The 13,759-nt window shown below is 45.8% G+C and overlaps 1 protein-coding gene across 35 annotated transcripts in view; it reads right to left on the bottom strand.

Annotated features, from left to right (window-relative positions):
- The window catches only part of MAP2 (microtubule associated protein 2), a 211,735-nt gene that overhangs the window by 159,260 nt on the left and 38,716 nt on the right, over window positions 1-13,759 (bottom strand). For all 35 annotated transcript variants that reach the window (XM_054069490.1, XM_054069501.1, XM_054069489.1 and 32 more), the window contains exon 2: window positions 9,402-9,460. The gene's annotated coding sequence lies outside the window, so the exon portion shown is untranslated. The remainder of the gene's footprint in view (window positions 1-9,401; window positions 9,461-13,759) is intronic.

Here is a 13,759-nt window from a genome sequence, read left to right as displayed (position 1 = left end):
TGCCCTCACACAACCACACTGCATGAGACAAGACACACAATCCCAGAGATTCTGGGGAGAGACCCGGTGCCCCATCCAACACAGACCTGTCTCGGCAACAGTGGCAAGCAGAGCACCCATCGCCCCACAAGGCACCAATATACCCATCCACGGTTCCCGGTGGAGGAGAGGGTCTGCACCAGGCTTTTGAATTGAGGGGAGATCAGGAAACACCTCCAGAAGAAGGCAAGCTTCAAATAGCAGAATCAAAGGTAGTTTTAAATCCAGGTGGTAGATGGAACAGCTCCCATGCAAAGAGTCTACAGGCATATGCATCGAGACACACATGACTTACATAACCCTACAAAACTAGGCAGCTTATTTGCAGAGGAAATCAATCGGAGCTGAAGAAAGTAGCCTTTCTGGAAATGCAAACACTGACATTTTACAGGCTGCTCCTCAGGAACATGGGTGTATTTCACAGTTAAAGTATTTCATTCCATCTGCCTGGAGACCAGGTCAGGAGCAACCTGACCTGCTCAGGGCCCAAGCCCTTTCATTAGCACAGCGGCAGCACCTTTGCTTATCCCCTGCCCAAAGAGCCTTACTTTCAGACTCCTAAAGTAGATAAAAGCCTGCTGAGATGTGTCGTTCTCGTGAAAGTTGACATGAAAAATACACACCAGACTAACGTCTCCTGAGGATCTCTTCATTACGTCAGCCCTTGGAAATGCAAAACTCATGTTTTTCACCCTGCTTTCCCACCTCTTCTGATTCCACACATGCTTCTGCTGAACCTATTCCTGAACCCCAACTTCCAGCTGTCATATAAAGCCAATTAGGAAGCTAACAGTTCTTCCCAACTGAGGCAGAGACAGCCTAACAGAGACAGGGTAGCACCTATTCTGCACCATTACAGAGAAGGACATGATGACCGTGGCTACACCAACTTGGCTGCGGGGCTGAGCCACACTGTCCTCTCTTCTGGGAGGTTCTGCAAAATGCCACCCCCCGCTCCAATTCCAAAGGCTTCACAGGGCTCTGTGTACGCAAGATGAATGGGCAAGCCAACAATATTTCCAGATCTAAGCTTCGCTTGTCCTGCTCAAAGGCTCTAAAACATCATTTAAAACAGAAAAATACCCCACTATTTTTCGAAAACCTGTGGTCCAGCTTTCACTCCACTTTGGCTAAATGTCCCTCTGCCTCTTTTTTTTCCTTCTCCTTGCAAAAGCAGGTTTTACCCACAAAGTCATGCACTTCAAAAATGCCCTGACCCCACAAATTACAGCTGTCATTCCCAGGCACGTGATTCATAACCACAATAAAGTTGTTTGAGGTTTGCCTGCTGTCTTCTGCATTGACACTAATTCTAAAGATCAAAAATGAGATGCAGATTGCTGCTTCTGCAAACACACTCTGTAACCTTCATGAGAGCCGGGTAACCTTCAGGCTCAGCTTCATTCCTTACCTGCAAAACACCTACTGTATCAAGGCAAGTTACCGCCCGCAGCACCTCCTGTGCCTCTCTTCTCTCCAAAGCTAAGCTCAAGTACAGCAAAAAACTAAACCCAGAAGAGCTCTAAGATCCTCTATGGTTGTCAAGTCAGTGTCACCAGATAGAGGCTGGAGAAAGTTGCCTCCAGAAACACCTCTGTTCTGCCCTGAGGAGCAGAAGAAAGGTCATGCCTTCTGCTTGGATTATCAGCAGGAAAACAGCAATCTTTCTAGTTTGGTTCATTACAGTAGCCAAGAAAATGCAGAGCTCCTTCAGCTGAGGTGCAGTAGAAAACACTTTCAAGTAGAAAATCCTTTCAAAGGATTGCAGTCACCCGAGGAACGCAATGACAGGGGTAACATTTCCCCACAGGGACAAACAGGCTACAGATGTCTCTAAACTGCAAATTATGTTACTATTTGTTAATGATCAGCAGCAACTACTTCAAACTCAGCTCTAGATTTGGGTTTCAAATATCCTTTACATTAAAGGGGCTCTTCCCTGTAGAAACACAGAATCATTAAGGTTGGAAAAGCCCTCTCAGCTCATCCAGTCCAGCCATCAGCCCAGCTCCACTCTGCCGAAAAAAACATGTCCCAAAGCACCACATCTACACACTTTTTGAACCCCTCCACGGATGAGGACTCCACCCCTGCCCTGGGCAGCCTCTGCCAGGGCTTCACCACTCTGTCAGGAAAGGCATTTTCCTTAATATCCGATCAAAACCTCCCCTGGCGCAATTTGAGGCCATTCTCTCACCCCATCACTCGTTCCTTGGGAGGCCATACTGTGCTGTAAAAACAGCATCACTTCCACCTGTTCACAGTCTAAACCATCTCACAAAGGGAGGGAATTGCCCACAATGCGCAGAGGCAAACCAGCTGAGTCCTTGTGCTGCAGTACTTTTGTAAGACTTGCTTTGTCCATCTCACAGGAGGACAGATGAACACTGAAAGCAATTTTACAGCTTCTTCCGTCAGCACATGAGACACCTAATAAATCCCAAGGTGCAGAAAACACCCAGAAGGCTTTTTTTCAGTTTTGTTTGGCCGCATAATTACAGGCAGCAATTCCAGCACTCACACCACCAGCACCACCACTCTGGCAGAAATAACAGCAAACAATGTGAAAAGCACTAAAGATACCAGGGGAAAACCTAATTGCTACATTTGGTGTGAATATAGGACATCTTTGAGGCGTCTGTCTGGCTTACAGAGGAACGGCTTGATGCATGTAATTCGTTTTCTTAAATAGTTTATTTGCATAAGGCTGCCAGACACCCAGCAGCAGGCAGAGAGCAGCCGTGCTTATCTCAGGTCTCGGTGAGCACTGACACCGGCAGAGATACTGGTCCCAAGGAACACGATCACTGCTCATAGCCACAACTCTTTTCCAATCCTGGCACCCTGTTCTCTGCCATGCAGAGGTGGCATTTCCTTGGCACTCCCAGACAACAGCAGCACTCCAGAGGGCCTGGACGGGGAAAGCAAAGACCCCAGACCCTGCTGGTACAGTTTCTGGTAGATTACAGAGGGCCAAACTTCACCCAGAGGGAGCGTTCCCATGGAATGCAAGAAGAAATCACGGGGCCATGCTGCTGCGCAATGCCTTCCCAAAGGTGAGGTTCCTCAGAGCTGGGTCCTCAAACAGCTGCCGTAAATGGCTATGGTTTAAAATCTGGTCTGCGTTACGCTCCCAGCCAATATCACCAGCCTGACCAGAGAGCTAGCAAGCCCTCACCCCATTCTCACTATTGCCTCCAGCCTCCGTGACCAGCAGCCACGACACCAGCGTAACAGCTGTCCTGTTGCTACATTACAGGTGTTTCTCAGTGTCTTCGTGGTGCATTTCTGAGACACAGGAGCTTGTTTGCTGGATGTTTCAAACCCACGTGGGTGCGAATCCGTTTAAATCAGTGGAGCTACAGCAATTTCAGGGATAAATAAGACTCAGTCCCTGATGCTTCAAGCTCTCTAGCACAAACAAAACACGCACAATTGTATTCTGACATGAGCAGCTTAAGCACAGCAATCTTCAGTGTCAGCTCTTATTATGAAAATGCATAATTGCCAATACAAAAATACTGGCAGAATCAGCCAGAATGGTATTTAAAAGTCCAAGCTTTATAGGTCAGCTCCCACAGCTTACAAATGAAACTTGCCTTTGCATTTGCTGGAGAAAAGCAACAGTTTCCTAGTTAATGGGTTTGGGTCCACATTTTCTCCTTTTGAGCACATTATAAGGTGCCTGGGACACAGCTGAACCTGTTCTAATTAGACACAAAACATCATTTTATACTGCCCACACTGTTACTGCTTGCACTATGGAGCTATTTTGTAGCTGTGAGATCAGGATAAGCTGTTAATTGAGATGTACAGTGGTAACAGGCACTTTGATGGGAGAGACAACAAAGCACAGCATGGGGCTCAGGAGATTGGAATCTGATCCCACCAGGGCCGTGGACTTGCCTACTGTCTGCAGATAATATTAATGTTTTGAGACATGCCTCATTTCCTTGCATGCAAACTGGAGATACTAATGCTCCCTTTGTCCTTCAGGAATGGATCTCCAAAGAGGCTTGCTCCTCTTTCACCCTCTGCCTCAGCTCTGGAACTCTACAGGTTCAGAGTCACCTGGCATTGGTCTGGCTCTGAAACTCATCCCCCAGTCACGGGGAGCCAGGAAAAAGACATGGGGCCGTACGTGGCTGGGGAACATGGATCTCCCTCTACCCACAATCTTGTACCATGCGTTCAGACTAATTTGTGACTCTGTGTAGATTCGGTATCAGCAACAGTCAGCCACTGCACCTTTCCATTCACCTCCCATCCCAAGGCTGTGGCAAGGAGTTTGGGGCAGGTACTATTCCCTGACTGCTGCTTTTCCAAACCAGCCCCAAGTCCAAAAGCCTCTCCCTGGTGGAAAGACTCAACCATACACTCCCCTTGCCTCCCACTTGCCTTCTATCCCCATGGCACATACTCCCAGAGCCTGTTCTAAAGGAAGATCATAATTTAGTTTAAATAATTGTTTCAAATAATAGGAAAGAGCAGTCTGAGCGTGACAGCTCTACTAAGAGCACATGAATCACTTGAATTCTTGCCCTACAATTTTGTGCCACAGCCAAATCTCATCTAGGACTACATTTAAAAACTGAGGATCTGGATTTCCATGTTTTCAGTCACGCTGTTCCCATGGACCCTTGCTGAGAAGAGGGGCCTTTGGAAGCCTCAGCTCAAAGCAACTACCACTGCAGCAACAAAGCGTGAGATGATGCATTAATACCACAACTGGCAATGCAGCACACCCTGTTGTACAGTATTTTGATTACAACACTAAGATGAATTAAAAAAACAACATATAACCAACCACCTGTGTAGCAGTGGGTAAATGAGGATGACAGTGGCACAAACCTCTGAACAAGTATTTTCCTCTTTTTTTGGTCAGCAGTAAAACATTACGAGGTCCGTTCACACCCCGCTCTCTCAACTCTAGACTTAACATTCTCCATGCTGAATCAGACTACATTCCCTAGAAACATGAGGCTGACTCGATGCCATCAGGACTGACACCAGTCCTAAGCAGACTAGGAATTATAAACTAAATGGCTTGACAAAGTTATTTCAGCTAGATGATCCTAGATTCGTGTATCCTAGAGTGTTGTGTTTAGTGTGTACAGTAAAAAAAACAGATGACTGTAAAGTAAAAAGGTAAATCGGTTCCAAGCAAAAACAGTGGGGTTTTATATGAAGGTTTCAAAGTGAAATAACTCCTGCCTTTATACATCGCTCAGACAAACGAACTGCATTCTCCAACCCCTTTCTGAGTCGTCAATGAAGAATTCGGTGAATGGCTTCGACTGAGCCCACCTGTTTCCAAGGTGAGAAGCAGCACTAAAAGAGATGCTGTAATGTCTTTAGAAAATGAAGCATGTTTATGTTTGCAACAGTCAAGAGCTGGAAGGAAAATAACCGATTCCTCATAGGACCATAATCTCTTTTCTCTTGGGATATCATCCCTTTTCTCCGACAGATCTGGCCACAGGGAAAATGTCAGATCCTCCACGCTGCCCTATCGGATCAAATGGCTACAACCCCGGTTCTGTAATTACCGGTACCACTGGAAAAGAATGACTGACTTTATGGGAGAAAGGAAAGACTCTTGACATATTAAGTGGTAATGGATCCAGAAATCTCCAGGAATAGAGATAAAAATCCAGGAACAGGATACGAGTCGGGTCTGTAAGTAACAGAAGAGCTGCTATTTCCGAGCGCTGCACTCTGAAATGTTTTCTCCCCACCAGTAACAACAGATACTCAAGTCATAAAGGAATTACAGCCACTATGCTCAAAGGCTGTAAGGGAGGCAAACCCTGGAGATGGAGATAACAACTCCCAACCCCGGAGAAAGAAAGAAACCAAACAAGAAAGGCTTTAAACATCCAGATCTTCACCCCTCACCTGCAACCTTGCCTGTTTTTCCTGCTACATCGGGTAATCTCATAAAAAATGTTTTCCCTCCCCAAAGAGACTTGTCCTGATTAATTTAAACTTCTCAGATTAGAATTAAAGGGCATAACATCTCTTCTTTGATGCTGCCTCAGAAGACTCCACTGCTGTATTAGGAAGGGTCTGGCTTCTACTCCCATTGGAGTCAAGAGCAAAACTCCCACTCGTTGCTATGGAGAAGGATCTAATGAAAATCGTTATTTTCCTGCTGCCTCCCAGTCTCCTGGGAAGGCACACAGGAAGTACAAGGGATATGTTTTAGCCCAAGGAATTACTTAAAACAACGGCAAAAAGTATTGTAAGGGCCTACTGGCTGGTCCGGCAACTTACTCTAGATAAACCAACTGCATCTGAGCGTCTGAAGACTGAGCATTAAGTAGAAGCAGACATTTGCAGCTCTCCAATATGTTGTTTCCTTTTAAAGAAGTTGTATACCACCTGTTCCTCCCATTTGCTGTTTTTTCCTGAAGACATCGCTGGCAATGGAATTAATCATTAAAAACAACCCACAAACCCTTACTCGGTTAACTAATGAGCACTCAGGAGCTGCTGGCGTCAATAAGAACAACTTCCTCAGCTACTCCCTCAGTAAATATTTTTCTGGTTCTGCCTCTGGGTTTCACATCTGGTGCTTGGTAGAACATTAACTCAAGCATTTGCTACTGCTCAGAAAAGTGCTGCTTTTTAACTCTGCATCTGTATACGTTAGATGTCATCTCCAACAATAAACAACAGAGTGGCCCTCACACTTGACAGACAGCAGAGGTGCCCAAAACCCCAAATCTTCTTCTGGATTCAATGGGAACAGCAAGGTTCCCTGGAAAATGGCTCAATCACATGCAACCTCCACAGTCCTGAGGTGTTGATCTCTGCTCTCTGCAGGAGGAAAGGAAGGGGAGAACACCATTTCCACACGGAATTCACTATGAACTAGGACAGGGCTGGGAACCTCCTACACAAGCTCGTGTTCTGCCTGTGAATAAAAACATGAGTTTGTTGCTTTTTTTTCAGGTTCTTCATAAAACACATCTGTTGTGCTTATATTTCATGTTTTGATTTGAGGATTTGGGTTTTATTGCCTGCAAGGTTGAAAAATTAGGCGATAGTTAGGTTCGATCTGTGCCTGCAGTGACAGGTCTGAAGAAAACGGTCTTGCTTTTATTAATTTCTGTGAGATACACAGAAATTGCTATGTGACAGGCAAGGAGAGGGAGGGTGCTTTGGGGCTGTCCAGAGAGAGAGATGACAGAGTCAGACCAAGAACTGCATGAAGATTTCTTCCATGCCATTATAAGGCTACGAAAAGGGAGAGAGGAACATTTACCATGCTGTGAAAAAGTAACATGACCTGAACATGCCTTAGATTCACATAGGAGAAAAGTATCAGAGAGAAAAACTAACAAAATTCAAAGTTTAGAGTGTTTATTCAGCCTTGGTTTCGAGCTGCTCTGCAGCCAGCACTCACTGCTTGATCAGCTCACTAAAATGGGATTTAACCAACTGATCATTTAATTACAAGAAGCTTTTTTGCTCTCCATTTGTGCAAGAACATACCCTTCTTCACATGATAAACTCTGAGCAGCTCAAATGCAGGTGACGGCGAGAATTGGATTAGTGCTTTCTCCTAAGAGCAGCCAGGAGTTTACCTGTCTGTTTAGCCCACACTGAGTCTCCTGGTTACACACATTGTTGTTTGTGATGAGCTTTTGGTACAAGCAGACAGTGCATTCAACACCATCAAGATTTCTGAAGCTTAGACGAGCACCAGTGAACTAAAATGCAGAACAAACTCACTGTTGTTTTTTGCAAAGAGCACCCACCAAACAGCTCCATTTACACTCAATTACATTACTCTCATTTATTCAGCTCCTCAAGTCACTCTCTTCCATTACAGTTATTGGGCTTGGCCTCATTACAGCTTTGAAAGACTGCTCTTCCTGAGCATTTAACTTTTGCCCAATGAGTCACATTCAATGACACGCAGAGGCTGACAAGGCACAGCTAAAAAGTGTTTTGCACTCACTGGAATCAAACCTACACCTTTTCTCGCTGGACAAGGATTAATGCCATGAGCAGGACTCTGGCAGTTTCGTTTCATGCACATTGACAGCTGGAGGCTCGCTGATAAATCCCCACACCTCACCTGTTTCTCTTGCTGCCTTCCACACACACGAGACAGGGCTTACAGGACCATGGCAGATTTTTTAATATCTTGAAGACACAAACACTCTGCCTGCACTGCAGCCCATCATAGTTCTAATGCAGCATTTCAGAGCTGGCAACAAGCACCACTCTCTGCAATACCCAGCAGAGATGCTGCCGTTCACTCTCCAGCTGTGGACACACACTTTAGAAACACTCATGCCTTCAGACAAAGGAAAAAAGAATTTTGACCTCCAGGAGAGAAAAGAGGGGCTGCAGCAAGAGCAGCAAGGTTGCTGCCGAAAGAATTGTCCCCAGCACACAGACGTAAGCAACACATGTTCCAGTACTTGCTCTATTCCTCATCCTAGGAAGGACGAATACAAGAACAAGCTCCAGGAAAGAAAACACAGAACCAAACCTATGGCTTCATCATAGCTGAGGTGCCACAAACCTGATGCTTGAAAACTTCAAGTAGACAAGATCAGCACTCTTCTTGGCTGAAGAGAAACGACCAAGTAACTGCCCTTGCAACAAGAATTGGATAAAATAGGAACAGTATTGACCAGGTCTCTTCACGTGTCTTTTCACCAGAGCCACTCAAATGACCAAATGCCATCAGCACCCATTTCACAAACCCTCCCCTGCACAGATGATGCCAGGGTGCAGCGGGAAATCCAAGGATCAGCATTCCTTTCTGTCTGTGCTGGGCTGCAAATTTGTGTATTCCATAAACAATTCAATAAAACATTTCAACAAAGCAGAGCAACCAGCCCTCAAACAAGGTGAGCATGTGGTGACTGACAAACAAGTAATCACAGCATGTGTTGCAGTGAACATTCTTGGCAACCATGAACTCTAAATTTGAAGTGAGAGAGGACAGAAAAGCCACATCATCGGTTCAGCTTGCAGCGCAGCACGGGCTTTTGGGCAGCTCGACTAGCACTGCCATCAGGACATTCCTACAGAAAACAGACACCTGCACAAAACAGTTGGCAAAAAACCCAACTTGTTCTTATTTTAACTTGAGTTTCTGTGCTATAAACATCTTCACTGCACAGCCCAGGAAATGCACGCACTGTCTTTGTTTAAAACACCATCAAAATACATAACGCGCACACACACACAGAGGCCATAGGAGAAGTTCTGCCAAACTACTTTGTTTGGCTTGAACAAGCCACAGGTACGTTAGGCAATCCATCCGAGTAGAGATGGGCAGCACTGCCAGTGCTCTAGAATGGCTGATACAAGACCAATTAAACCAGAATCCCCACCTTTTGGTGTCGTCCTCACGTTGTCAGACACGGGATGGTTAAGTTCAGGTTTCCACAATCTGAAACAAAGCAAAAGCTCTTGGTTAGTGGCAGCTATTAAAGGAAACAAGCTCTCCTACTTTATTAAATGTATTAAAGACTCATGAATTGTGACATGTGATTAACAAATACCTTCCTTCTCTGCTTTTGGTAACACACGAACTCACCCCAAACTCGCCTTGCCCATGCCTAGTACCTCCCCTGCCATCACAGCTTACAACCCTTTGTATGCTACAGACTATATGCGACCAAAGAGCTTGGGCCCTCAGAATGCTTCTTCTCATATACAGTAGATATTCATGGGAAAACAGATTCCACTGAAACACAACCTACTCTGATGGTTCCTGTGAGGGTCAGGGTTTTACAGGAACAACTAAGCTCCTTCTTCCTTTGCACTAAGAAGATCTAGAGGCAGAAGATCTTTCACGCAAGACCAAACCTTGAATCCCGGGTTCAGTTTTGGGCCCCTCACAGAAGGACACTGAGCAGCTGGAGCGTGTTCAGAGAAGGAAACAAAGCTGGAGAAGGGGCTGCAGAAAAAGTCTTATGGGGAGCAGCTGAGGGCCCTGGGGTTGTTCAGCCTGGAGAAAAGGAGGCTGAGGGGAGACCTCATCACTGTCTACAGTTCCCTGAAAGGAGGTTGTGGTGAGGTGGGTGCTGGTCTCTTCTCCCAAGTAACCACTGATAGGATGAGAGGAAATGGCTTCAGGTTGCACCAGGGGAGGGTTAGAATGGATACAAGGAAAAACGTCTCCACCAAAAGGGTTCTCAGGCCCTGGCAGAGGCTGCCCAGGGAGGTGGTGGAGTCCCCATCCCAGGAGGCGTTTAAAAAGCGGGCTGACGAGGTGCTCAGGGATCTGGTTTAGCAGCGGATGGGTATGGTTGGACTCAATGATCTCAACGGTCTTTCCCAATGAAACAATTCCACAATTCTCTGTATTGGGATGATTCACCAAAAGTTAGAAAAGATGGCAACAGCAGCAACTCGAAGTACAAGGACTCAGCAAACAAAACATAGATAACATGACTTAATTTACCAAAAAGCTTCCCTGTTTCTAGGAATCTCACAGTTATATCGCACAATGAAAAATGATGTGCTTACAAGCTGCAGGCTGAAGGGATCTACAAACTGAGTATCATGTAATTGAGCATCATGTATCCCAGAAAAGCTGCAAGGGGGAAGTGCTGTTGAGCAACCACTACTACATACAGCAGTTTATGGCGTGACCATGGACACAACCTTAACTACTTTGTGCTTCAGTCACTACCGTATCTTAAGATGAGTACAATATCATCACAACAGCATAAATGAGGACTAATTACTGCTTTGCAAATCCTGTGAAAGGCTGGGCAGGGAAGAAGCCCCATGGAGTGTAAATTGTTGGTATTTACAAATTGCATTGAGTTGCCCAAGAAGGAAGGAGAGCAAGCAGACCTCTCTTCCCAGCTTCAAGCCAACAGCCAGCACAAAGACCATTTTCCAGTACTATCGCCCTTAATTAGCATGCACCCTGCCTGGAGACTCAACTTCTGCCAGAACACTGGTGATAAAACCCACAGCTGAACAAGGCCATATTAGCTATTCACTGCTTGGAAAGAGAAGAGTGGCAGAAGGTAAATGCTAGCAGGAATACAAGGACTTTGTATTTGTAGTCAACTTTGCAGTATCTCACTGTACCCAAAGCACCAACAAGAGTCTCGCATCTGACTTTATCACATGTAGAAATGAGGACTTTCACTTCACAGAAGTCAGCGAAGAGCAGATTCAGTGTCTTGACCACGTTAACACAAGGCAGCGGTCAAATCAGGAGCAGAAAGCAAGGGCCCCATCCTTGCCCTCCAGCTTTTAATCGTGGGACAACTTCCCGAAAGGAAGGAAGAGCAAGCGTGCATCGCCCACTGCTGTCATAACTGAGGGTAAAGACAGATGTGTGAGTGGAAGAAAACGGGAAAAAACCTCAAGCTCAACTATTTCTTCTTTCTCCCAATACCAGAAAATGAAAAGTCAGTTCTAACAATACGTGGGCCAGGCGTGGTCCCTATTATCTGTGGTTAATTCCACATGTCTGAGAAGGAAATCGGCTTTAAGCCGGTTAGACTTGCTAAATGAGATTTGTCCAAGGCCCCACCCCTGGTGGTGGTGTCATTCACCAAAGATTTGGTGTTCCTTAGGAAGATGCAATTTGTCCAGACACCATTAATAATGGTCAGCAAAACACGACTGTCTAAAAACTCTACATAACAGTTCCTATCAAGCAAAGCCCCATTCAGGACCTCCTAATCTCTGAGGGGCTCCCAGCCCACAACCAAAGCAAGAGATGAGTAGGGATGGTCCTAGCAGGCTCTCCTTGATAAAGCTTCTGTTGAGTGTGTGATGAAAAAGCACACAACCCTGCCACCTCCAGCAAGCAGGGCTTCCCACGTCTTTGAGGCCACATTGATCCACAGTGTCCATCCCTTGAGAGATGCTACACTCATATAATATCTCGGGTCACGATAAAAGGGAAAGAGACTTGTTGCCAGTGACAATATGGCTTTTAAACACCCATCACACACCCATTTACTTTTCTGCCACAGTCACAATCTCAAGACTTTCAGAACCTCAGCCCTGTGTCACACAGTCTGCACGAACACCTTGGACCCATTTAGGAAAATACTACTAATAAAGTGCCATGCCAACTGCTTGGCTCAGAGAAAACAATTAACACTGCTATGTGCTGGCATTTTGTCTTCTGAACACTTGCTGGCTAATAAATCAGACGTTGTTTTTAAAGAGCATGCCTATATTGAATAATTTATCTATCCCTTTCCTGTTACTGCACAGCACTTGCTAGCGCTCTCAGCTTTAATGTGCAGCCGGTGCTCCTGCAAGGAGTCACACGAACAGGTCTGGGGAGCAAAGCCGTGCACTGACAACTTTCCAGAAACGTGCAACAGGCAAGTAACGCTGCCCAGTGTTTCTCATCTTTCAGCCTACGACAGCCTCAAGAGAGGAGCACGTGCTGTGAGGACAGCTGCGGTTATCCAACGCATCCATCGGGACAAGCGCAGCAGAGTTAGGGTAGTGAATCTGAAAAAAAAAGAATAAATAAATAAAACAGATTTCAAGCACCTCTTGCAGAGGTCAGTGGGGCTTCAGGGGAGGACAAGAGAGCACAGGAAAGCTACAAATGCTGGAGATGGAATAAAGATACAGACATAAACTACTCTGTGGGAAAGGAAAGCTGGGACATCAAGTAATTACAGTGCTGGCCAGAATGGATAGATTTGTTTAAAGAATATTAAGAGGAGACTCATGTTGGTAAGTTAGCTGAAACAGAAATTAAACTACAATTTCTTTATTATGTTAAAAAAAACCCAAACCCCAACTCCAACACAAACCCACCACACACTAATGGATGAAACCCCTGACACTGGGAACTCACGGGAAATGAGGGGAGCTGCCCAAAGGCAAGCACAAGGTCACCGTGGAAAGGAGAGAGGACCTAGAGACCTGCCAGTCTAAATCAGAGTCCCCAAACAAATTGTTAATCAGCTGTAAATACCCAAAAGATGGTTAGAGGATCAAAATCAGCAAATCTGCTTCTGCAAAGAGCCAAGACACTGGTCTGATCTAGCTTTCTGTGACAGTATAGCACATTTACTGGGAAAAGGGCAGCACAGACATGCTATCCTCTTCAGAGCTTTGAACGAGTCCTCAGAGGCTCACTCCTTTGCGATGTTTTGTGACCAGAAGAGCCAGAAGAAAGCACAAGCCGAGAGAGCTTACAAGTACTGAATTTGGTTCAAAATTGATGCCACAAATGACGCAAAGAGCTGTAGCAGCACTGCTGCAGAGGCAGCAAAAAGGAATGTCTCGGCACACATCTTCATCCCCAAACATCTCAGCTGAAGGCCAGCAGGCTGAGCCCAGGTACACCAGTCTGCGCAGGAGGACATGCAGTGCAAACCCACATTCCTCTCTGCTGCGCTGCGGCTCTGAGGTGGAGGCAAGTCACACCCTAGAGAAAAGCAAGGCAACAACTGGGTGTTCAGCTTCGACTCAGGTTCTCCAGAGCTCTTCTGTCAGAGCCATCAACCTGGCACTGTTAACTGCTGTCTGCAACACAGACATGCCTTAAGAGAGGAGATAATCCTCCAAAGAACAAAGCCAGCAGTTGTTCAGCATGTCTGAAAGACTTGCAAAGGAGATTTAGGCTAATCTAACTAAACTAGGAGCCTACAAGGCTGTGCACCACCTTCACCTGACAAGAACTAGGTGAAGAGGATGGGGAGATGGCACAGAACCTGCCTCTGCCACCAAGGCCTGCATCTTATCT

This window comes from Cuculus canorus, chromosome 6, assembly GCF_017976375.1.
Source record: "Cuculus canorus isolate bCucCan1 chromosome 6, bCucCan1.pri, whole genome shotgun sequence".
In the NCBI taxonomy this organism is placed as follows: Eukaryota; Metazoa; Chordata; class Aves; order Cuculiformes; family Cuculidae; genus Cuculus; species Cuculus canorus.
This window is presented reverse-complemented; position numbering and strand designations above follow the sequence as displayed.